This window comes from Rhinolophus ferrumequinum, chromosome X (assembly GCF_004115265.2).
Source record: "Rhinolophus ferrumequinum isolate MPI-CBG mRhiFer1 chromosome X, mRhiFer1_v1.p, whole genome shotgun sequence".
NCBI lineage: Eukaryota > Metazoa > Chordata > Mammalia > Chiroptera > Rhinolophidae > Rhinolophus > Rhinolophus ferrumequinum.
The window spans coordinates 67,532,656-67,559,682 of record NC_046284.1 but is presented as its reverse complement, the minus strand read 5'-3'; positions in this window follow the sequence as shown (position 1 = coordinate 67,559,682).

Sequence of the window (27,027 nt, the reverse complement as noted above, 5' to 3'; positions counted from 1 at the left end):
AAAAACTCAGTGAGATGCAAGGAAACACAGAAAGGCAGTTTATGAACTCAGAAACACAATCAAAGAACAACATGAACATTTTACCAAAGAGATTGAAATTTTAAAACAGAACCAAATAGAATTTCTGGAGATTAAGAGCTCAACAGAAGAAATGAAGAATGAAATAGCCAGCTTAGGTAGTAGAATTGACCAGACAGAGGAAAGAATCAGTGACATCAAAGATAGAAACCTGGAAATGACACGGATAGAAGAAGAAAGAGACTTGAGACTTAAAAGAAATGAAAGAACTCTACAAGAACTTTCTGACTCCATCAGAAAGAGCAATATAAGAATAATGGGCATACCAGAAGGAGAAGAAACAGAGAAGGGAACATAGAGTATATTCAAACAAATAGACGATGAGAACTTCCCAAACTTGTGGACAGAACCGGATACTGGAATCCAAGAAGCAAATAGAACAACTAATTACCTCAATCCAAACAGGCCTTCTCCAAGGCACATTGTATTGAAGCTGTCTAAAATCAACGACAAAGAAAGAATCCTCAAGGCAGCCAGGGAAAAGAAGACAGTAACCTACACAGGAAAGCCCATTAGATTATCATCCGATTTTTCAGCAGAAACTCTACAAGCCAGGAGGGAGTGGAACCAAATATTCAAACTATTGAAAGAGAGAAATTATGAGCCAAGAATAATGTATCCAGCAAAGATATCCTTTAGATATGAAGGAGGAATAAAGACCTTTCCAGACATATAGAAGCTGAGGGAATTTTCTAATACATGACTTGCACTACAAGAAATACTAAAGGAGGCTATTCGACCACCATCAACAGGGACAATTTGTGATAACCAAAACATAAAACGGAGGAGAGTAAAGGCATGAACCGAAATATGGGAATGGAGAAAGTAAGCGTCCTGAAGAAAATGGAATACTCTAAATATCAAACTTTCTCTTACTTAAACTTAAGGGTAACCACTCAAGAAAAATCCAGAACTGAAATATATACTGTAATAAAAGAAGAAACAGAGGCAAACATCATAGAATACCACCATACAGAAATAATAGACAACAACAAAAAGGCGAAGAAACAATGGAGACACAGCTTTACCAGAAAACTAAATATAGAATGACAGGAAATCCTCACATATCAATAATCACCTTAAATGTAAATGGACTGTACTCACCAATAAAAAGGCACAGAGTAGCAGATTGGATCAAAAAAGTAAACCCAACCATATGCTGTGTCCAAGAGACACGTCTCAGCTACAAGGACAAACATAGACTCAAAGTGAAAGGGTGGAAATTGACACTCCAAGCAAATGGTACCCAGAGAAAATCAGGTGTAGCCATAATGATGTCAGATGAAACAGACTTCAGGGTGAAAAAGATAACAAGAGACAAAGATGGACATTTCATAATGGTAAAGGGGACTATACAACAAGAAGATATAACAGTCATCAATATTTATGCCCCCAATCAGGGAGCACTGAAATATACCAAGCAACTTCTAACAGAACTAAAGGGAGATATTGACCAAAACACAATTATACTAGGGGACCTAAATACATCACTGACAGCTATGGATAGATCATCCAAACAGAAAATAAATAACGAAATAGCAGCCCTAAATGACACATTAGATGAAATGGACATAATTGACATATATAGAGCACTTCATCCAAAAACATCAGACTAGACATTCTTTTCTAGTGTGCAAGGAACATTCTCAAGGATAGACCATATATTGGGACATAAAACTAACTTCAGCAAATTTAAGAAGATTGAAATCATACCAAGCATATTCTCTGATCACAAGGCTTTGAAATTGGATATCAACTGCAAAAAGAAAGCAGGAAAAAACACAAATACATGGAGATTAAACAACATACTTTTAAAGAACGACTGGGTCAAAGAAGAGATTAGAGGAGAGATCAAAAGATACATAGAAACAAATGACAATGAAAATACATCCTACCAAAATTTTTGGGATGCAGTGAAAGCAGTTTTAAGAGGGAAATTTATATAATTACAGGCCTATCTCAAGAAACAAGAAAAATCCCAAATAAACAACCTCATGTTACACCTTAAATAACTAGAAAAAGAAGAATAAGTGAAACCCAAGGTCAACAGAAGAAAGGAAATTACAAAAATCACAGCAGAACTAAATGAAATAGAGAACAAAAAGACAATAGAAAAAAATTAATGTGACAAAGAGCTGGTTCTTTGAAAAGATTAACAAAATTGACAAACCGTTGGCTAGACTCACTAAGATAAAAAGAGAAAAGACACTAATTAACAAAATCAGAAATGAAAAAGGGGAAGTTATCACAGACAACACAGAAATACAAAGGATCATCCAAGAATACTATGAAGGACTATATGCCATCAAATTTAATAACCTAGAAGAAACGAACAAGTTCTTAGAAACATATAGCCTTCCTTGGCTGAACCATGAAGAACTGGAAAATCTAAACACACCGATCACCAGTAACAAAATTCAATCAGTCATCCAAACCCTCCCCAAAAACAAAAGTCCGGGACCTGATGGCTTCACTAGTGAATTCTACCAAACCTTCAAAGAGGATCTAATACCAATCCTGCTCAAACTCTTCCAAAAAATTGAAGAAGAGACAATAATTCCTAACTCATTTTATGAAGCCAACATTACCCAGATACCAAAACCTGGTAAGGACAGCACAAAAAAAGAAAACTACAGACCAATATCTCTGATGAATACAGATGCAAAAATCCTAAACAAAATTCATGCAAATCGAATACAACAATGCATTAAAAAGATCATTCATCACGACCAAGTGGGATTCATCTCCCGGGCACATGGATGGTTCAACATAAGCAAATCCATCAATGTGATACATCACATAAACAAAATAAAGGACAAAAATCATATGACTATATCAATTGATGCAGAAAAAGCATTTGACAAGATACAACATCCATTTATTATTAAAACACTTAATAAAATAGGTATAGAAGGAAAATACCTTAACATAATAAAGGCCATATATGACAAGCCCTCAGCTAATCTCATAATTAATGGTGAAAACCTGAAGCCCTTTGCTCTACGTTCAGGAACACGACAGGGCTGTCCCCTATCACCTCTGCTTTTCAACATAGTGTTGGAAGTCCTTACCAGAGCAATCAGGCAAGAGAAAGAAATAAAAGGCATCCACATTGGGAATGAAGAAGTTAAATTATCACTCTTTGCAGATGACATGATGCTATATATAGAAAACCTTAAAGACTCCACCAAAAAGCTATTAGAAACAATCAACGAATACAGTAAAGTTGCTGGCTACAAAATCAACGTACAAAAATCCATTGTATTCCTATACACTAACAATGAAATCTCAGAAAAAGAAATACAAAAAACAATTCCTTTTGCAATTGCAGCAAAAAAATAAAATACCTAGGAATAAACTTAATCAAGGATGTGAAAGACCTGTATGCTGAAAACTATAAGACATTTTTGAAAGAAATTGAAGAAGACACAAAGAAATGGAAAGATATTCCATGCTCATGGATTGGAAGAATCAACATAGTGAAAATGGCCATATTACCCAAAGCAATATACAGATTTAATGCAATCCCCATCAAAATCCCAATGTCAGTTTTTAAAGAAATAGAACAAAAAATCATCACATTTGTTTGGAACCACAAAAGACCCCGGATAGCCAAAGCCATGTTAAGAAAAAAGAACAATACTGGAGATATCACACTCCCTGACTTTAGCTTGTAATACAGGGCTACAATAATCAAAACAGCACTGTATTGGCAGAAAAACAGACACATAAACCAATGGGATAGAATTGGGAACCCATAAATAAAACCACATAAATATGGACAGATAATTTTTGACAAAGAAGCTAAAAACACACAATGGAGGAAAGACAGCCTCTTCCATAAATGGTGCTGGGAGAATTGGAAAGCCACATGCAAAAAAATGAAACTGGACTGCTATCTGTCACCATGTATCAAAATTAATTCAAAATGGATCAAAGACTTAAGCAGAAGACCTGAAACAATAAACTGCATAGAAGAAAACATAGGTACTAAACTTATGGACCTTGGGTTCAAAGAGCATTTTATGAATTTGACTCCAAAGGCAAGGGAAGTAAAAGCCAAGATAAATTAGTGGGACTATATCAAACTTAAAAGCTTCTGCATAGCAAAAGAAACCATCGACAAAATAAAGAGGCAACCAATTGAATGTGAGAAGATTTTTGCAAAGAGCATCTCCAATAAGGGGCTAATATGCAAAGTATACAATGGACCCATGCAACTCAACAACAGAAAATCAAACAACCCAATTGAAAAATGGGCAGAGGACCTGAAGAGACATTTCTCCAAAGAGGACATGCAAATGGCAAATAGACATATGAAAAAACCTCAATATCACTATTCATCAGAGAAATCCAAATAAAAACCACAATAAGATATTACCTCACAACAGTTAGAACGGTTATCTTCAACAAGATAAATTGTAACAATTTTTGGAGAGGCTGTGGAGAAAAAGGAACCCTCATACACTGTTGGTGGGAATGCACTGTTGCAGCCACTGTGGAAGGCAGTGTGGAGGTTCCTCAAAAAATTACAAATAGAATTACCATAGGACCCAGCAATACCTCTCCTTGGGTATCTACCCAAAAATCTGAAAACATTTATACATAAAGACAAGTGTGCTCCAATGTTCACTGCAGCTTTATTTACGGTGGCCAAGACATGGGAACAACCAAAATGTCCTTCGGTAGATGAATGGATAAAGAAGTTTTGGTATATATACACAATGGAATACAATTTGGTGGTAAGGAAAGATGAAATTGGACCATTTGTGACAACATGGATGGATCTTGAGATTATAATGCTAAGCAAAATAAGTCAGACAGAAAAAGCAGAGAACCATATGATTTCACTGATGTGTGGTATATAAACCAAAAACAACAAAAGAACAAGACAAACAAATGAGAAACAAAAACTCATAGACACAGACAATGGTTCATTGGTTACCAGAGGATAAGGGGGGAGTGGGGTGGTAGATGAGGGTAAATAGGATCAAATATATGGTGATGGAAGGAGAACTGATTCTGGGTGGTGAACACACAATGGGATTTATAGATGATGTAATACAGAATTGTACACCTGAAATCTATGTAACTTTACTAACAATTGTCACCCCAATAAACTTTAATGCAAAAAAAATCAATGACATGATACATGGTATTTCAACCTATGGTAACCTACCCCCCCAAAAAAACTTTAATGCAAACAAATATGAATTTAAACACTTAAGAACCATGACTGTTTCTCACTGTGGACCAGAAGTCATAATCCACTCTCAAATTTTGTGATCCTTCAGCTATGGATATTTTGTGACTAGATATTAAATGGTATAGTTATATTCCCTACATAAATTTTGGGAAACGAATATAGGAAGGTGATTATGAGCTGCGACTGAGCCAGACTCTGCCCATATTTTAATCCTAGCTCTGCCACTTATGAGCTCCGTGACCTTGGTCAACATACTTAATCTTTCTGTACCTCAAATTTTCTACATGTGTAAAGAATAATAATCTTTCTTATTTAATAGGGTAATTATGAATTTTAATATAACTTGTACCATGCTTAAAAGAATTTTTGGCACATAGTATGAATATGTGTTTGTTAAATCAATAAATATTACTAATAGTTATTGAGCATCCACAGATACAAAGTATGTTCACAAGCATTAAAATCCCCATAATATCCGTGAAAAGCAGATGTTAGCCACACTTTATCTCAGCTAATTTATTTATCTTATTCAAAATAACAAAGATACTAAGAGATAAAGATACTAAGTAGAATTAAATATAAAATTATCTGACTATCAATTCAATACTTTATTTTTTCCAAACATGGAGCTGTTTTTTCATTCCTATAGAAATAAAGATGCTGGGCATCAGAGATTTCTCAGCTCAGCAGTGAAACGTCATTAATCAGATAATAGAGAAATGACAAGCAGTAGGCATAGCAAGCCTACAGAACTGACATGACTAGCTTTTCAAAACAACCTGGTAAGCAGAAATCAGAAGAGAAAGGAGAATATTGATTAATAACCTTAGAGTTTCAAAGTCCACAACCATAAAATCCATTGTGTTATTTCCTTGTTCATTCTATCTTATTATGGAAGCAGCTACAAAAGTAGAAACTATTCCTAGGTTTTTAATGACTTGATCAAATCTTGAGGATAGTGGGAGTGTGAAAGAATTGTTTATTCCTCCTTACCAACGCCCATGTAACTTAATGAAAAACTAAGCATGGATCTGAAACCCTTCTACTCATGAGACAGACTGGTAAAAATTACTTAAATCATTCATGATCGGATAGGTTTTGCTTTAGTAACAAACAACCTTATAACCTAAATCAATTTAAAAAACAAAGGTTTCTTTCTCCTGCATCTCATACGAGGTTGGACAATTAAGTTCGCGATCTCATCCTAGAAAAAGTACTACATAGGTCATTGCTGAATATCACTATGGTCACCTTCAAAGTACTCCCCTTGGGAAGCTATGCACTGATGCCAGTGCCTAGTCCACCTTTCAAAGCAATTTTGGAACCCTTTATTCTGGAATGGCCATCAGAGCTGTCATCGTATTACCCTTGATGTCCTGAGTGTCATCAAAATGTCTTCCTTTCAATATTTCTTTTCTCTTCAGGTAAAGAAAGAAGCCTTTGGGGGCCAGATCAGGTGAGTAGGGAGAGTGTTCCAATACAGTTATTTGTTTACTGATTAAAAACTCCCTCACAGACAGAACCGTGTCAGCTGGTGCATTGTCGTGATGCAAGAGCCGTGAATTGGTGAAAGTTCACGCAGCATTTTCAGTACTTCCAAATAGTAAACTTGATTAACTGTTTGTGCAGTTGGTATAAATTCTTAATGAATAATCCCTCTAATATCAAAAATGTTTAACAGCATCGTTGCAACAAGTTCACAAACTTAGAAGTCAGATCTCATATGTCCATTGCTGGTCAGCTGCTGCTCTGCTTTATGCCATTTTCATTCCAAGACCCAGACTTATTGAGCAGCCTTTATTGAACATTTCTTAGCCATTATAACAGACAGAAATGAGAGCCAACAAACATTATGTCTACTCAAATTTTATTGGCTAAAGCAATTCACAGTCACACTTAAGTTCAGTGTGATGGTCGTAGAGTATTTGTGAATAATACAGTGTACCATATTTCTCTACTATCACTAGAGTGAAATTCAAGACAGCACGTTGCGTTAGAGAATGAGAAAAATCTTGGATTGTGGATTCAGTTGAATAGAATTTATAGATCAAAAGCTAGAGAGAGAGAGACTATGCAGCATCTGCACTTGCAACTAAGTATTGTTCTGATTGTTTCTTTAGGAAATCTTACTAATTTCACTTGGAATGTGACAACATACTACTCTGATTCTCATCCTACTTCCCTAAATACTCTTTTTTTGTCCTTTATAGACTTACACTGTCTCATCCCAAATATAAATACTCAAATTCATTGTCGATTATAGTTCTTTCCATTTTATAACTCTCCTTGGAGTATCTCATCAACTGCTATGACTTTATGCAGATGATTCCCGTATCCATGTCTATATACTTGAACTTTGTTTTAAGGTATCTACAAGACAGTTATCTATAAGGAAATTATAGATATTCCACAGGTACCTCAAACTTAACTTGGGCCAAGTCAAACTCCTTTTCACTATTTCTAGGATCTACCCTCATTTAATGTCCCTATTGCCACAATTGTAATACAGGTAATCATCTCTTCTTTTTAAATCTAACCACTGTGCTGTACACCTGAAACTAATATAAAATAATATTGAATGTCAACTATAATTGAAAAAAAAATAGTTTTACTTGCTTTCAATCCATCTTTTATACTTTCACAGTAAAGTTGTAAAAGTTCTAAAATTTGCTGTAAATTTCTAAAACATGTCATAGTAGATATTTTCTATCTTAAAAAACTGATGATCTCCCACAGTTTTTGGTATATAATCTGAACATTTAATATGGCATTGAAATTCTATAGGGCATTGAATCTCATTTTTTTTAAATATGGCTGGCATATAACGTTGTGTAAATTTAAGGTGTACAGCATGTTGATTTTTTACATTTGTATACTGAAATATGATCACCACAATAGCCTTAAATAACACCTCTATCATTTCACATAATTATCATTTATTTTTTATGGTGGAAACAATTAAAATCTAGTTTGTTAGCAACTTTGATTTTTATAATATAGTATTGTAATTAATTAGTATGCTGTGCATTGTCTCTCAAGGAGTTATTTATCCACTAGTTCCCAGTTTGTACCCTTAAACAAAATGTCCCCAATTCCCCCACATGCAGTACTAGTAACCACCATTGTACTCTGTTTTTATCAGTTCAGCTTTCTTAGATTCCACATGTAAATGATAACATACAGTATTTTTCTTTCCTTGTCTGACTTATTTCAGTTAGCTTAATCTCCTCAAGTACCATTCATGTTGTAACAAATGGCAGGATTCCCTTCTTTCTCACGGTTGAATTATAAATATAAAATTATTATATAACTATATATTACATGTTATATATATAATTATATATGTTATATATAACTCTTACATATAATATATAATTATATATAATACATATAACTATATGATATGTTATGTATTATATATTACGTAAAATGTTATATATATTTATCACGACTTTTTTGTTTAGGCATCTTTTTAAAAGATTTTTGTTAAAATATAGCTAACATAAAATATTAGTTTCAGATGTACACCATAGTTATTCAACATTTATATACCTAAAGAAGTGATTACCATATGTCCAGAAAACGTCTGATACCATACCACGCTATCACAATATCATTGACTATATTCCCTGTGCTGTACATTAACCACATGATATATTTGTTTTATACCTAGAAATTTGAACCTCTTATTCTCCTTCAACTTTTTTACTCTCTCTTTAAAATTTTCAGTTGTAAACAATGCTGCAATGAACATATGAATGCAAATGTCTCCTTGAACTAACATTTTGTGTTTCTTCAAATAAATACCCAAAAGTGGGATTATTGGGTCTTTGTTTATTTTTTTTAATCAAACATATTGGAGTGATAATGGTTAATAAATTTACATAGGCTTCAAGTGTACAATTCTATAATACATCACCTATATATCTGAGTGGTGTGCTCACCACTCAGAGTCAGTTCTCCTTCCATTACCATATATTTGACCCCCTTTACCCTCTTCTGATATCCCCCCCTTACCCTCTAGTAACCACTGAACTATTGTCTGTGTATATAAGTTTTTGTTTCTTATTTGTTTGTCTTGTTCCTCTGTTGCTTTCAGTTTTATATCCCACATATGAGTGAAGTCATATGGTTCTCAACTTTTTCTGTCTCACTTATTTCACTTAGCATAATAATCTCAAGATCCATCCATATTGTCACAAATGGCAGTAGTTCATCTTTTCTTATGGCTCAGTAATATTCCACTGTATATATGTACGACATCTTCTTTATCCAATTCTCTACTAAAGGACACTTTGGTTGTTTTCATGTCTTGGCCACCGCAAATAATTTTGCAGTGAACATTGGAGTACATACATTTTTACAGGTAAATGTTTTCAGATTTTTGGGTTATTTATCCAGGAGAGGGATTGCTGGGTCATATGGTAATTCTATTCTTAATTTTTTGAGGACTCTCTACATTGCCTTCCATAGCAGCTGCACCAATCTACATTCCCACCAGCAGTGTATGAGGGTTCCTTTTTCTCCACAGCCTCTCCAACACTTGTTACTATTTGTCTTGTTGATGATAGCCATTCTATCAGGTGTGAGGCAGTATTTCATTGTGGTTTTGATTTGCATTTCCCTACTAGCTAGTGAAGTTGAGCATTTTTTAAATATATCTTTTGGACATTTTTATGTTTTCTTGGGAGAAGTTTCTGTTCGCATCCTCTGCCCATTTTTTTTTAATTAAAATTTATTGGCATGACAATGGTCAACAAAACTACATACGTTTCAAGTCCTGGATTGATTGTGTTTTTGTTGTTGAGTTGTATGAGTTCCTTATATATTTTGGATATTAGCCGCTTATTAGAGGCATTCTTTGCAAATATCTTCTCCTATTCAGTTGGTTGCCTCTTTGTTTTTTTGATGGCCTTTGTTTTGTTGATAGTTTCTTTTGCTGTGCAGAAGGTTTTTAGTTTGATATAGTCCCATTCATTTATTTTTGTTTTTACTTCCCTTGCCTTTGAGGTCAAATTCATAAAATTCTCTTTGAACCCAAGGTCCATAAGTTTAGTACTTATGCTTTCTTGTATGCAGTTTATTGTTTCAGGTCTTACGTTTAAGTCTTTGATCCATGTTGACTTTATTTTTGTATGTGGTGACAGCTAGCAGTCTAGTTTTATTCTTTTGTATGTGGCTTTCCAATTTTCCCTGCTCCATTTATTACAGCCTTTGTTTTGAAGTCTATTTTATCTGATATAAGTATTGTTACCCCAGCTTTTTTAAAATTTCCATTTCATGAATAACTTTTCCATCCCTCTACTTTCAGTCTCTGTGTGTATTTAGATCTGAAGTGAGTCTTTTGTAGGCAGCATATTTAAGGGTCTTGTTTTTGTTTTTTTTATCCATTCAGTCATTCTATTTTTTGATTGGAATATTTCATCCACTTACATTTAAAGTAATTATTGATATGTAGTTATTGCCATATTCTTTTTTTCTTTTTTGTCTTAGAGGAGTACCTGGAGCATTTCATGTAATATTCATTTGGTATTGATGAGCTCCCTTAGCTTTTTCTTGTCTGGGAAGCTCTTTATCTGTTCTTCAATACTAAATGATAGTTTTGTTGGGTCAAGTAATATTGTTTGTAGGTCTTTGCATTTCATTACTTTTAATATTTTGTGCCAATCCCTTCTGGCCTGCAAAGTTTCTCTTGAGAAAGCAGCTGACAGTCTTATGGGAGCTGCCTTGTAGGTAACTAACTGCTTTTCTCTTGCTACTTTTAAAATTCTCTCTTTGTCTTTAACCTTTGGCATTTTAATTATGATGTGTCTTGCTTGGTGTGGGTCTCTTTGGGTACATCTTATTTGGGACTCTGCACTTCCTGGGCTTGTATAATTATTTCCTTTGCCAGATTAGGGAAATTTTCCATCACTTCTTCAAATAGGTTTCCAATTCCTTGCTCTTTCTCTTCTCCTTCTGGTGCCACTATTATGCAAATGTTGGTATGCTTGATGTTGTCCTAGAGGCACTTTAAACTACCTTCATTTTTTTTTTTGATTCTTTTTGCTGTTCTGATTGGGTGTTTTCTGCTACCTTATTTTCAAAATTGCTGATTTGAACCTCTGCTTCATTTAATGTGCTGTTGATTCACTCTAATGTATTTTTCATTTTGATTATTGTAGTCTTTATTTCTGACTGGTTATTTTTAATGTTTTCTATCTCCATTTTGATTTTTCCTATCTCTTTGTTGAAGTTCTCCCTGAGATCAAAAGCATCCTTATAATTAGTATTTTGAGCTCCGCATCTGGTAGATTGTTTGTCTCCATTTTTTTTAGTTCTTTTTCTGGAGCTTTGTTCTTTTATTTGGGACATGTTTTTTTGTCTCCCTATTTTTGACTGTCTTGCTTTGTTTTTGTCTAGGTATTAGGTAGGTGGCTATGTCTCCCAGTCTTAGTAGAGTGACCTTATGTAGTGAGTGTCCTGCAGTGCTGTCTCCCTGGTAACCTGAGACAGGTGCTGCAAGTGTGTCTCTTGTGTGGGTTGTGTGTGCCCTGCTATTGTAGTTGGGCCTTGGTTGCTGTTTGCACATCAATGGGAGGGACTGACCCTAGGGCTGATTGATTGTGAAGACCTGCCATGACTACAGTGGAGGAGCTGTTGTGTAGGGGCTGACCTTAAAGAGCAGGATTCAGTTTAGCAGGACTCTGGTGCCTGCCCTGTCTGCCATTAGGATGTATCATCCTTGGAAGTGACTGGGTGATGCTCTAGCCTGGTCTAAAACTGGTCACTGAGCCTGGCAGCTCTAGGTCTTCTTGGGAGGTGCCCTGCCACAGGCCAAGTTCAACTGCAGTCTGTGCCCTATGCAGGGACACCTGGCATGAGTCACAAAGCAATTCACAGATGGCTGCTACCTGTGCTGGGCTTGTGGGTACCTCTAGAGGCCAATCCATGAATCAAGGCTGGTTACTGCTATAGCTGGGCTCACAGCAGCTCATCAAGAAGGCAGATTCTGCTTGTTTGGGTTTTGTGAACCTTTGAGAATTTTTAGGATAATCTGTAGCATGAGTCAATACAGGAAGTTTGTATGGGAAAGCCACTGGAAGCAGCTTGGTTGTGCTTGAATGTTGTGTGGGGTGGGGCTTTTGTCAGTCACCAGGATGGGGTGAATCAATGGTGTTAACCAGGTTGACTAACCTAGGTATGGTGGCTGCTGGTGTCTGCAAGCCGGGAGGCAGGAAGGCTCAACAAAGAAACAATGGCTCCTCTCAGCTCCTCTCTCCAGGAGAAAGCTCCCCCTTTAGCATTTGCCATGAAGTCAGACAACTGAGTTTTCTCAGTTGGGCAGGAGCCTTTTGAGCTGCTGCCCCAGTGCTGGAACTCTCTGCAAGTGAGTTCATCAGCAAGTAAGTCTATGCAAAGGCCCTTTAAAAGGAGCACCTGGGATTCTAGCTGCCCTCAACTCAGTCAACCACAATCTCCACTGGTTTTCACATCCAGAAGTTTTGGGGACATTTCCCCTGGCCCTGGTACCCTGGGTTATGGTGTCTGGTGTGGGGCTGGGACCTGCACTCCTCTGGAGGAGTAGAGACCCCCACAGTCAAGATAACCTCCATATTTACTGGTTGCACATGGGTGTGGGACCAGCCCATTGTGCATCTCTACTTCTACCAGTCTCAAGGTGGCTTCTTCTGTATGTACTTAGTCATAGGGCTTTGGTTCAGCTAGATTTTAGGCAATTCTCAGCGATGGTTGTTCTGTAGTTTACTTGTAATTTTTATGTAGTTTGTGAGAAGAGGCAAGCACAGGGTTCATCTACTCTGCCATCTCGACCAGAAATCCCCTCAATATAACCTAAATTTTTATTTGTAATGGTTCTTCAACATATTTATTTTTTCTAAGAGTAAGGAAATTCATAATTTGTGTGTTATGTATATCGTTAAAAATATGAAGTACTTTCGATGTGTTAAATTTATAATCAACAAAACCACCTGAATATGATATTTTCTTAAAACTAACATTCATGCATTATATTGAAGCATGAAATAAATCAAAATCAATACTTGACATTCACACAGACATGTTAAAAAGATTTACACAAAGAAAAATCTATCCCTCAAATTATAATAAAGCTTTTCGAATATAAAAGGAATTTTGGACTCTAATGTCATATTGTAGCCATTTTCCATATAACCACAGTCTTTATATTTAGAAAGTTTAACAAACAAATCCCAAGCACTGGCAATATCTACTTCAGGCAGCCTTATGCCATTTAAAGAGACTTCACATTCCTACAGGGTACGGAAGAATAAGAATAAAGCACTTTTTAAAGTAAAGTGAACTTTAATTTATTGTTTATCAAATTTGAAATTTTCATATAAAAAGTATGATACACTATATATAAAATATTAATAAGAAGAACCATTTTTTCACATTCCATTTTCTCAAACATCTTTCTCTGATTTTTCAGGTAAATTAATTTTTTCAGTTAAGTTTTCAGAAAACAGAGAGGAAGCATAAAATGCCTCTGAAATTATTCAAATTATTCAAAGCATGCACACATTTTGTAGATTTTAATTTTGAGAAAATTGAAAAAAAAAACCCAAAACATCCTGCATAGAAATAATAGTATTTTATATTGAATATCAATATGATAATACATTATAGAGCTGTTAGAAATGACTTCTGAAGACTGTGGAAATAGGAATATTTATTAGCTATAAAATCAAGTAAAATAAATACATGCTAGGCACCTATGTAAAACTGAAGCATAAAAAAAAGGGAAAAACATTTTTAATATATTCATAATGTGTTTTTGTTTTTCCACAAAACAAATGAAAACTTCTAGGGTTTAGAATTAGAAGTTGTCCTAAAGCTTGGTTAATCAACTTCATTAATTTTATGTATGAAAATAAGGACATTTATTTTTAGTAAGAAAAATAAAATTTCTCAAATCACAGTCCTATAAGCTGCCAAAAGTAACAAGAAAATATTAAAATAATTTTATATTTCTGAAATAATTATATAAAGTTTCCTAATTATAAGTATTTTAAAGTTCTAGGAATTCACACCTCTTTTTTTTAAAAAATAAAGACAATGGAAATCTTTGATGATACTGCAACTTATTAAAAAAATAAAAAGCATGGAACTCAGGAAATGAAGATTGGCGTCAGAGTTGTTTAATGTCAGTTCTGTGGGCAGTACAACGGAAAACAGTTTTCAGGAGTTTCCGTGCTGAGAGCAAGGGTTGTGTGTGTGTGTGTGTGTGTGTGTGTGTGTGTGTGTGTGTGTGTGTTTAAGGTAAAATGCTAACATTTGTCATAAGCAGTTAGGGTGCAGAAAAGAGGAAGTGAATTAGGGAGATCTATGAAACATTTTGTCACTGGAAAGTAAGCGAAATTATGTTTACTGCTAACAATAATTAAAGTAAAACTTATCTCACTACAAATTATTTGTCTATACAATAGAATGTAATTGTCAAATATTTTATTGTAGGCTAACTATTTTTAAGGTAAGAAGAAATTTTTTTCTATTTCATTGACCTTTCATCATTATCACATAAATAATTTTAATTTTCAAAATTCTTGAAGCAGCCTACATACAAAATAATCCAATATAATTGAAATCGCTAAATTTTGGAGGATCTTTGAATAGAAAAACAAGTTTAAAAAACAACTGAATGTAATTTCAATCAGATACATAATAAACTGCTATTTATAATGATCTTTAAATCACAGAATAGTAAATATAACTTAGGTTAGTATTATGACTTATGTTTTTGAAAGAAAACAGTCAAGTTTTAACATGTTTGCCTAATGACTGACATTCTTAGCATTTGCAATGAGCACATAACTATCAAATTAAATCAAGGTTGTTTTTTTGTTTTGTTTTGCTTTGTTTTGATTTTATTCTGCTGGGCACATTTAATGTAACTTTATATCAGGAAAATTAAGAAATGCATCTAGCCATCTGCCAGTGAAGTAAAAGATTACTATACTGAAAACTGATTTTGTACATTATAATGTCAGTAGGTAGCAATTAAATATAATCTTTTACATTTTACATATAAGAATTGTCAATTTCATATAATAATTCTATTACAGGCAGAGTTTACAACCTTAGCTATAATTTAATAGACATATATGGTCAATTTAGAAACATTCAATTTGGCTATATAGTAGAGATTTGAAATTAGAAGTTATCAGTACATATAAAAATTGATGCCATAAGCATCCATGCGTGTATGTGATGTCTACATACATATAGTGAGAGAACTTAGAAAGGCATAAATCTTGGCAAATGTTTACTTTTAGGGAATACAAGGATAAAACAGATTCTAAATTAAATTTATTGGGTTGACATTGGTTAGTAAAAGTGTATAGGTTTCAAGTGTACAATTCTATAATACATCATCTATACATTGCATTATGTGTTCACCACCCAGAGTCACTTCTTCCATCACCATATATTTGACCCCCTTTACCCTCTAACACCCTCCCCCTTACCTTCTGGTAACCTATTATCCTTTATACCAAAGAGGAGAAAGAGTTAAATGGAATCATGCAGCATCAGCTTCTTGGGGTTGGGGGGGATGATTGAGGAAACGTCATAGGATTTAACGATTAGGTGATTATTGCTGACTTTATTTGTATAATAGGGGTAAAACCAACTGTAAGGAATTAAGTTGCAAGTTGGCCATGATGACAGGCACAATCAACTCACCGTTTAAGAAATTTGAATATATCCAAGCAAGGTATTCTTGGGATAGGTAAGATGGAGATGTTCAGAGATTGAGAACAAGACGTTAGTGGAGAGATATTTCAGATATAAAGGAAAGAGAAGTTGGAGTAACATCCCAGAGGAAATATCATGTAGAGAATAGAATAAAGTGTACAAGAAGGAGTTTTAGATGGGGAGAGTGATGAATTTTGCTTTACTACAGGAAAATAGGGTTAAAAATGGAAATCTTAAGGTAGAGAAAACTGAACTTTTGTAGAATGGCTTTATCTTATCAGTAAAGAGAGGCATCTGCTAAAAGTAAAAAGCAGTGGTGAGTTTGGTGGCTCTAAGAGTGGAAAATGTTTGAACATCTGCTTTGTGAAATGTAATAGGGGGTCAGCACTGATAAACAAAAGGATTGCCAAGCAACAGGGATGGTTCAGCTAAGGTCAGATAACATGAAATTGCACTGGATCCAATTAGCATAGTTTCATGAATTTTTGTAGTAGTGCTTCACTGTTCAGAAATGGGAGCTGAGAAAGCAAAATGGGAGTTCACACAGAGTTGAGAAATGGCATTTTATGAACACTAAAAGAAGAGGAAGATGCTAACAAGATAATAACTGAAATAATTGGTCATGTTCATGTGAAGTCAGATTATAGAAATTCAATTGGGAAAATTTTGACTATCATAATCTTATGGAAGATCGCCCCTGCCCTCCAAAAACCTAGGAACTTGTGGGGAAAGACAGCCATATAATCAACCATAATACGATATTATATATATTTGTTAATAAATTGTATGCTCACAATTATGTAGACCCTAAAACATTTATTTTGTAGAAACTTCACCAGCCCCTTCACTTGCTTCCTCTAATATAAATCTGTACATAAAGATTTTCAGTCAAAACTTATGATTGTCTAATATATTTTACATGACTGCCAAAGCTGTTACTATTACAAGTTTATGAAAAGTGTCAGTAACGTGTTTTATCTAAGAGTACTTACTATTTAAAAATTTGAGGCAGTGCACATTTTGATTTAAAGAATACACATTTATTTAAAAGAAATAAAAATCTGCACGTACAAGAGAGAATGTAATCTGAAAGTCTGATCCTTTACCAACTCCACCAGTCTATTCATTCTTTTAAAATATTTTTATTCATTCATTCATTTAAAATATTTTAAAGGATTCAGAAAACTGTTTCATTTTTGTTTTTTTAAATTAAATTTATGAAGGTGACATTGGTTAAACTGAAGCACATAATATTTTTTTCAAAATGGATTCACTCAGGCTATTTGAATATTGTGCCTTAGCATTGGTCCCAACTAAATTTTGATGAAAATGAACAGGCTCGTGGGTTTAGGAAATTCCATAATTGAGGATCAGACTTTCAGTCAGATGAAAAAGTTGAAGGAATTAAGAAATACAAATAGGTAGTTACAAAATAGTCACATGGGTGTAAAGTATAGCATGGAGAATATAGTCAATGATGTTGCAACAACTATGTATGGTGCCAAGTGTGTAGTAGACTTATCAGGGGGTCACTGCATAAATTATATAAATGTCTAACCATTGTGCTGTACATCTGAAACTAATATAAAATAAATATTGAATGTCAACTGTAACTGTGGGGACAGAGTCCCAGAGAGCAGTTTCCAGGCTCTCGGCCTCAGGTGTGGAGGTGCTGGCTCCGGTAGTGAATGACTGTCAACTGTGATTTGTTGGCCATAAGCTGTAACCTGTTAGCCAATTGGCTACTGATGTAACTGCATGGCTGTGGTGATTGGTTGGTTGGTTGGCAGGCAGGAAAAGTGAATGGCAGACTGCAGATCCAGTGAATACTGCTTGCGTGTGTCTGCCTGGCCGCCAGCGAGAATATAGTGGTATGACTCCCCTACCTATGGCTCCGTTGGTGTTCCTTTTTGGCCTAGCAATATCCTGCGTTCTTATGTGGGGAGCGGAACCAGAGGCTCCGCAAGCCGCCCCGCACATCAGTAACTTAAATAAATAAATAAATAATACAAGTGGCAACAGCAACAAAAAAAGAAAATATAGCTTCATATTTTTCCAGAGTTAAGGGTTTGAATCTTCCAGACATTTAGAATTTATGTCAGATTCATTACCAAGGAATACTGAATGATAATGTATAATTCACCAATTCCAAACATATACTATCATAAGCAAACTTCAAAAGCCACTCAGTCTTTTAGGATAATGTTCCTCAAACCCAGCTATGCATCAGAGCCACTTAGGGAACTTTTGAAAATACATATTACTGGACTTTACCCTATATCTACTGAAATCAGAAGTCCAAGGTACAGAGCTCCAAATATCTATTTTAATAAGCCCTCCTCCTGTTCATTTTTATACCATCTGAGGACTGGTGTTTGGGGATTATTGTAGAGAAGTTATTCAAAACTGGATTCATTTGGAATGTAATTATATTTTCATAGTCATTCACTGAAAATAAACTCACCACAGTCATTCCTTTTGAGCAGCTTTTTTTGTCTTCTTAGAATTATAAGATCCTATATCTTAAAACTGAAATATTGATATTTTTAAATAGGGTTACTAATCTTTTTTTATTGTTCAGTTTTAAGAGTTCTTCATATATCCTGGTACAAATTCCTTATAACACATTATTTGGAAATATGTTCTCCAGCTATGTTGTCTTTTCATACTTGGGATGGCATTCTTTGCAGCACCAAAGTTTTAAATTTGATGAAGTCCAACTTATCTATTCTTTTTAAATTTTTGTTGCTTCTATTTTTTTGTGTCACATGTGAGAAGATATTGCCTGCCCCAAAGTCATGATTAGGTACTCCTGTGTTTTTTTTCTAAGTGTTTTATAAGTTTTACAATTTTAGCACTTACATTTATATCTATAACATATTTTGAGTCAATTTTCATATATGGTGTACCATTATACTCTATAAAATGTGTCCTAATTACAAGCCCACATGTGCTGTACTATCTATTTTCTTTGGTCTTTGTGTTTTCCTCTCAAATAGAAGGAAAATAAATGTATTCTTTTATCCAAATAAGGAGCAGTAAAAATTTGAATTCAATTCTGATGATTCCCTTTACTCCTTCAAAGTTTATATCTCTCCAAGATAAAATTTTCTGAATGCATCAATCATTCTGTTTTTAACTTATTAAATTTATTGGGTGACATTGGTTAGTAAAATTACATAGGTTTCAAGTGTACATTTCTATGATAGATCATCTGTATTTTGCATTGTGTGTTCACCACCCAGAGTCACTTCTCCTTTCATTAACATATATTTGACCTCCTTTTCCCTCTTTTACCACCGCCCCACCCTCTTTACTCTTTGGTAACCAATAAACTATTCTCTGTGTCTATGAGTTTTTGTTTATTTGTCTTTTTCACTTGTTGCTTTCAGTTTTATGTTCCAAATATGAGTGAAGTCATATGGTTCTCAACTTTTTCTGTCTGACTATTTCGCTTAGCATAATAATCTGAATATCCATCCATGTTGTCACAAATGGCAGTGTTTCATCTTTTCTTATGGCTGACTAATATTTCATTGTGTATTTGAACCACATCTTCTTTATCCAATCATCTATAGAAGGATACTTTGGTTGTTTCCATATCTTGGCCACTGCGAATCATGCTGCAATGAACGTAGTGGTACATAATCATATGTCTTTATGGATAAATGTTTTCAGATTTTTTTGGTAGCTACCCTGAAGAGGGATTGCTGGGATATATTGTAATGTTATTATTAATTTTTTGAGGAATTTCCGTATTGTTTTCTATAGTGGCTGTACCAATTTACATTCCCACCAGCAGTGTATGAGGGTTCCTTTTTCTCCACAGCCTCTCCAACACGTTATTATTTATCTTGTTGATGATAGCCATTCTAATAGGTGTGAGGTAGTATCTCATTCTAGTTTTGATTTGCATTTCCCTAATAGCTAGTGAAATTGAGCATTTTTTCATATATCTGCTGGCTATTTGCATATCTTCCTGGGAGAAGTATCTGTTCAGGTCCTCTGCCCATTTTTTAATTGGATTGTGTTTTTGTCATTGAGTTGTATGGATTTTTTAAAATATATTTTGGATATTAGCCCCTTGTTGGAGGTGTTGTTTGCAAATATCTTCTACCATTCAGTTGGTTGCTTCTTTGTTTGTTCATGGTTTCTTTTGCTGTGCTGAAACTTTTTAGTTTGAGATAGTCCCATTAATTTATTTTTGTTTTTACTTCCCTTGTCTTTGAGGTGAAATTCAAAAAAATCTCCAAACCCAAGTTTCATAAGTTTAGTACGTCTGCTTTCTTCTATGATGTTCAGGTCTTTGATCCATCTTGAGTTAATTTTGGTACATGGTGACAGATAGGAGTCTAGTTTCATCCTTTAGCATGTAGCTTTCCAATTTTCCCAACACCATTGATTGAACAGGCTTTCTTTTGTCCATTGTATGATTTTTACACCTTTCTCGAATATTGTCTGCCCATATACATATTTGTGGGTTTATTTCTGTGTTCTCAATTCTATTCCATTGGTCTATGTGTCTGTTTTTCTGGCAATACCATGCTGTTTTGATTATTGTCATTTTGTAATATAAATTGAAGTCAGGGAGCAGTATACCTCTAACCATGTTCTTTTTTTCTTAGGATTACTTTGACTATTTGGGTTCTTTTGTGATTCCATACAAATCTGATGATTTTTCGTTCCATTTCTTTAAAAACTGCCATTGAGATCTTGAGGATTGCATTAAATTTGCATAGTGCATTGGGTAACATGACCATTTTAACTATGTTGATTCTTTTAATCAATTAATATGGAATCTCCATTTCTTTGTGTTTTCTTCAATTTCTTTTAATAATGTCTTAGAATTTTCAGTGTATAGGTTCTTCACATTCCTTATTAAGTTTATTCCTAGGTCTGTATATATGTATATATGTATGTATGTAAGTATGTATTTATTTTTGTTGCTATTACAAAAGGAATTGTTTTTTCTTCTGGAATTTCATTGTTAGTATATAGGAACACAATGGATTTTATACATTGATTTTGTATCCTGCAACTTTACTGTATTTGTTTATTGCTTCTAATACTTTTGTTACTGAAGTCTTTAGGGTTTTCTAAATAAAGAATCACGTCACCTGCAAAAAGTGACAATTTAACTTCTTCATTCCCAATTTGGATTCCTTTTATTTCTTTCTCTTACCTGATTTCTCTGGATAGGACTTACGTTGATTAGCAGTGACGAGAGGGGGCATCCCTCCCTGTCTTCTTCCTGATTTTAGAGGTAAAGCTCTCAGTTTTTCACCATTAAATATGATGTTAGCTGAGGGTTTGTTGTGTATGATCTTTATAATATTGAGGTACTTTCCTTCTACGCCCATTTTATTAACTGTTTTGATCATAAATGATGTTGTATCTTTTCAAATACTTTTTCTGCATCTATTGATATGATCGTATGATTTTTATCTTTTATTTTTCTTACGTGGTGTGTTACATTTACGATTTGTGTATGTTGAACCGTCCTTATGACCTTGGAATGAACCCCACTTGATCATGATGCATAATCTTTTCAATGTATTGTTGTATTCAATTTGCTAGGATTTTGATGTGTGCATTTATCAGAGATATTGGTGTGGAAGTGTTTTTCTTTTTCTTTTCTTTATTTTTTTTTTCCTGTGTGTGTGTGTGTGTGTGTGTCATTCTTACCAGATTTTGGTATCAGAGTGATGTTGGCCTCATAAAAGAAGTTAGAAAGTGTTGCCTCTTGTTCAATTTCTTGGAAGAGTTTGAGGAGGAGAGGTATTAAGTCATTTTTAAATGTTTGGTGGAATTCACTAGTGAAGTCATCTGGTCCTGGACTTTTGTTTTTGGATGATTGTTTCAATTTCCTTACTGTTGATCTGCCTATTTTGATTTTTCAGATTTTTGTAATTCGGTCTAGGATAGCTATATATTTCTAAGAACTCCTTTTCTTCTATGTTATTGAATTTGGTGGAATATTGTCCTTCCTAGTATTCTCATATGATGCTTGGTATTTCTGTAGTATCCATTGTGACTTCTCTTTCATTTCTGATTTTGTTTATTTGTGTATTTTCTCTTTTTTTCTGTAGTGAGTCTAGCCAGGGGTTTGTCAATTTTATTAATCTTTTTAAAGAACCAGCTCTTTGTTGGTTGCATTAATTATTCTATTGTCTTTTTTGTTCTCTATTCCATTTGCTTCTGCTCTAATTTTTATTATTTCCTGTTTTCTGCTGATTTTGGGGTTCATTTGTTCTTCTTTTTCTAGTTCTTTAAGGTGTCACATTAGTTTGATTGTTTGACATTTTTCTTCTTTCTTGAGATAGGCCTGTAATGATATAAATTTCCCTCTTAATACTGCTTTCACCGTGTCCCAATAATTTTGATATGATGTTTTTTCATTCTCATTTGTTTCTGTGTATCTTTTGATCTCTCTCCTTTTATTTCTTCTTCTTTAATAGCAAGTTGTTTAATCTCCATGTGTTTGTGGTTTTTACCACTTTTTTGCAGTTGATTTCCAATTTCAAAGCATTGTGGTTGGAGAATATGCTCGTTATCACTTCAATCTTCTTAAATTTGCTGAGGCTAGTTTTTTTTATCCCAACATAGGGTCTATCCTTGGGAATGTTCCCTGTGGACTAGAAAAGAATGTATAATCCAGTGTTCTATAATGAAATGCTCTGTAAATATAAATTATGTCCATTTCATCTAATGTGTCATTTAGGCTGAGTTTTTTTTATTGATTTTCTGTTTGGATGATCTATCAAGCGCTGTCAATGGCATATTGACACCAGTGTAATCAATCATCTTTGAATGCCAACACTTTATATCTATCAGTAGAGTTTAAGATGGCACTAGCTTTTTTGGCATCCACATACTACTATTGACTCAACCAACTAACCAACCCAGATCTAGGATATTAACAATATATTATAAAACATATCAAATTTAAGTAACTTTTTGAAAAGGAATACAAGTAAACGTCATGCAGAATCTTCTCATCTCTACATCTTAAATATTTTCCATTTTCTCTTGTGGTTCTTATTCTTATGTACACACATTTCACAGTTTAATTACAATGTACACTCAATTTTACATTCTGCTACCATACCAGATAGAACATTGTTATTATGTCACACTTGACATACTGCAGTAATCTCCTAACTATATCCCCAGACCCAGCCTTTTGGCCTCTTCAATTGGCCAAACATACAATGTCTGACAATTAATTCGCAAATTCATTCTAGAAAAAGTGCTACATATCTCACTGCTGAATCACTATGGTCACCTTTGAAGGACTCCCCTTGGGAAGCTATGCACAGACGCCAGCACCTAGTCCAGCCTTCAAAACAATTTTGGAACTCTTTTTCTGGAATGGTCATCCGAGCTGTCATCTTATTACCCTTGATGTCCTGAATGTTATCAAAATGTCTTCCTTTCAATATTTCCTATATCTTTGGGCAAAAAAAGAAGTCATTGCAGGCCAGATCAGGTGAGTAGGGAGGGTGTTCCAACACAGTTATTTGTTTATTGGCTAAAACTACTTCACAGACAATGCTGTGTAACCTGATACATTGTCATGATGCAAGAGACTTGAATTGTTGGCAAAAAGTTCAGGAACATCTAACTTTCAAGCAGTCTTTTCAGCACTTTCAAATAGTAAACTTGATTAACTGTTTGTGCAGTTGGTACAAATTCATAATGAATAATCCTTCTGATTTCCGAAAGGTTAGCAACATCATTGCAACAGGTTCGCAAACTTAATTGTCAGACCTCGAATGCCTTTAGTACCTCTACTCTCACAACCCACAGCCCACCACAAACTTCTACTAATTGATTGCAGCACTCTTTATTTTTCCAGACTAAATATAGTCTCTCCAGACAGCCTCTATCTAGTTATAGGTTTAAGTATGCAAATATCATTTGTGCTTCTAGATCTTGCACAAACCAATATTCCCTAACTTTCCCCTCAATTTTTCCACGAAGGAATGCTCTAATGAAATGAATCTACTTGCCATGCTGAACATGTTTTACGTGCTTCTGTTACCATAACTTTGTTCAAGCAACTTTCTTTACTCAAAATATTGACTCATTCTTTTTTGTGTTCATCAAAATTGTACCCATCTTTCAGGATCTAAATTGTCTTCACTTCCATTGTGAATCTTCTTCCTAATCATTATCAAAAACAATTTTCTCCTTTTGAACTTGTTTTGTTAGTTTATACATATGTATTATCATAGTCTATTTCTTATTTTTTTTGTGTGATTCTTGGGAAGAGTTTAATGGACATATTTTATTTTCATTCAGGGCAACCTCACCAATCATTGTGCGACATGCACTTTCTTTTTTTTTTTTTTTGTACTTTATTTATTTATTTATTACTTAGAGGTTTATCATTTATATCCCTCACACTGTGCGAAACCCCCTACCCCCATCCACCATCCCTCTGACATCGCACAGAGCCATTACATTTCCACTGTCTCCATTCCTAATGCTGCACTCGGCTTCTTGTTAATATATATATATATATATATATATATATATATATATATATATACACATATATATAAAATTATAGTTGGCATTCATTATTCTTCAGCTTCAGGTGTACAGTGCAGTGATCGGGCATCTACATCATCCCTGAGGTGGTCTCCCAAATGGGACAAGTGTCCATCGGATACCCTACAAAATCTTTACAACATTATTGATTACATTCCCCAAATTAATTTTCAAAACCCCATGGCCATCTTGTGGTTACCAAGTGTTTTCTAATCCCATCACCTTCCCCCTTATCCCCACCTCCATGCCCATCTAGCAACCTTCAGTTTTTCCTCCATGTCTCCAAAACTGTTTGTGATTAGTTCATTCATTTTTCTTTTCTTTAGATTCCACATATAAGTGAGATCATATGGTATTTGTCTTTCTGTCTGACTTATTTCACTGAACATACTGTTCTCTAGGTCCATCCATGTTGTTGCAAATGGTAAGATTTCTTTCTTCTTTATGGCTGCATAATACTCCATTGTATAAATGTACCACAGTTTCTTAATCCAGTCATCTACCGATGGGCATTTTGGTTGTTTCCATGTCCTAGCTATTGTGTATAGTGCTGCAATAAACATAGGAGTGCATAAAGATTTTTGAATTGGAGTTTTGGATTTCTCCGGATAGATACCTAGGAGTGGAATTACTGGATCATAGGGTAGTTCCATTTTCAGATTTTTGAGATACCTCCATACTGTTTTCCATAGTGGCTGCACCAATCTGCATTCCCACCAACAGTGCACAAGCGTTCCCTTTTCTCCACATCCGCGCCAGCACTTGTTGTTTGTTGATTTATTGATGATAGCCATTTTGTGCGGGGGTATCTCATTGTGGTTTTTATTTGCATTTCTCTGATGATTAGTGAGGTTGAGCATTTCTTCATATGTCTGTTTGCCATCTGTATGTCCTTTTTAGAAAAATGTCTCTTCAAGTCCTCTGCCCATTTTTTAATTGGGTCGTTTATTTTTTTGGAGTTGATTTGAGTGAGTTTTTCATAGATTTGTGATATTAATCCCTTATCAGATATATCATTGGCAAATATCTTTTCCCATTCAGTAGGATCCCTTCTTGTTTTATTGATGGTTTCCTTTGCTGTGAAAAAACTTTTTAGTTTGATATAATCCCACATGTTTATTTTTTCTCTTACTTCCCTCGAGCAGGGTTTATATCAGTAAAAATCTTACTCCGGGTAATGTCTGAGAAGTTTCTTCCTATATTTTCTTCTAGGTATTTTATGGTTTCAGATCTTACATTTAAGTCTTTAAGCCATTTTGAATTTCTTTTTGTATATGGTGTAAGGAGTTGGTCCAGCTTCATTTTTTTGCATGTGTCTCTCCAGGTTCCCAGCACCATTTATTGAATAGACTGTCTTTACTCCATCGTACATTCTTGCTTCCATTGTCGTAGATTAAATGGCCATATAGGCGTGGATTTCTTTCTAGACTCTCTATTCTGTTCCATTGATCTATGTGTCTGTTTTTATGCCAGTACCATGCTGTTTTGATTACTGTAGTCTTGTAGTATAATTTGATGTCAGGTATTGTTATACCTCCCACTTTGTTCTTATTTCTCAAGATTGCTGAGGCTATCCGGGTTCTTTTATGGTTCCATATAAATTTTAGGATTATATGTTCTATTTCTGTGAAAAACGTTGTTGGTAGTTTGATAGGAATTGCGTTGAATACGTATATTGCCTTAAGCAGTATGGACATTTTAACTATATTAATTCTTCCTATCCATGAACATGGTATATGTTTCCATCTATTTGTATCTTCTTTCATTCCTTTCTTCAGTGTCTTATAATTTTCTGAGTCCAGATCTTTTATTTCTTTGGTTAAATTTATTCCCAGGTATTTTACAGTCTTTGGAGCAATTTTAAATGGGATTGGTTTTTTTTAATTTCTCCTTCTGATGTTTTATTATTGGTATATAGAAACGCAACTGATTTCTGAATATTAATTTTGTATCCTGCTACTTTACTAAATTCATCTATCAGCTCTAATAGTTTCTTGGTGGAGTCCTTAGGGTTCTCTATATATAGTGTCATGTCATCTGCATATAATGACAATTTTACTTCCTCCTTACTGATTTGGATGACTTTTATTTCTTTTTCTTGTCTGATTGCTGTGGCTATAACTTCCAGCACTATGTTGAATAGAAGTGGAGAAAGTGGGCAACCTTGCTAGGTTCCTGACCTTAAGGGGAATGGTTTTAGCTTTTCCCCATTGAGTATGATGTTAGCTGTGGGTTTATCATATATGGCCTTTATTATGTTGAAATATGATCCCTCTATTCCCACTTTCTTAAGGGTTTTTATCATAAATGGCTGTTGGATTGTATCAAATGCTTTTACTGCATCTATTGATATGATCATGTGATTTTTATTTTTCATTTTGTTAATGTGGTGTATCACATTAATTGATTTGCGGATGTTGAACCACCCTTGCATACCAGGGATGAATCCCACTTGATCATAGTGTATGATCTTT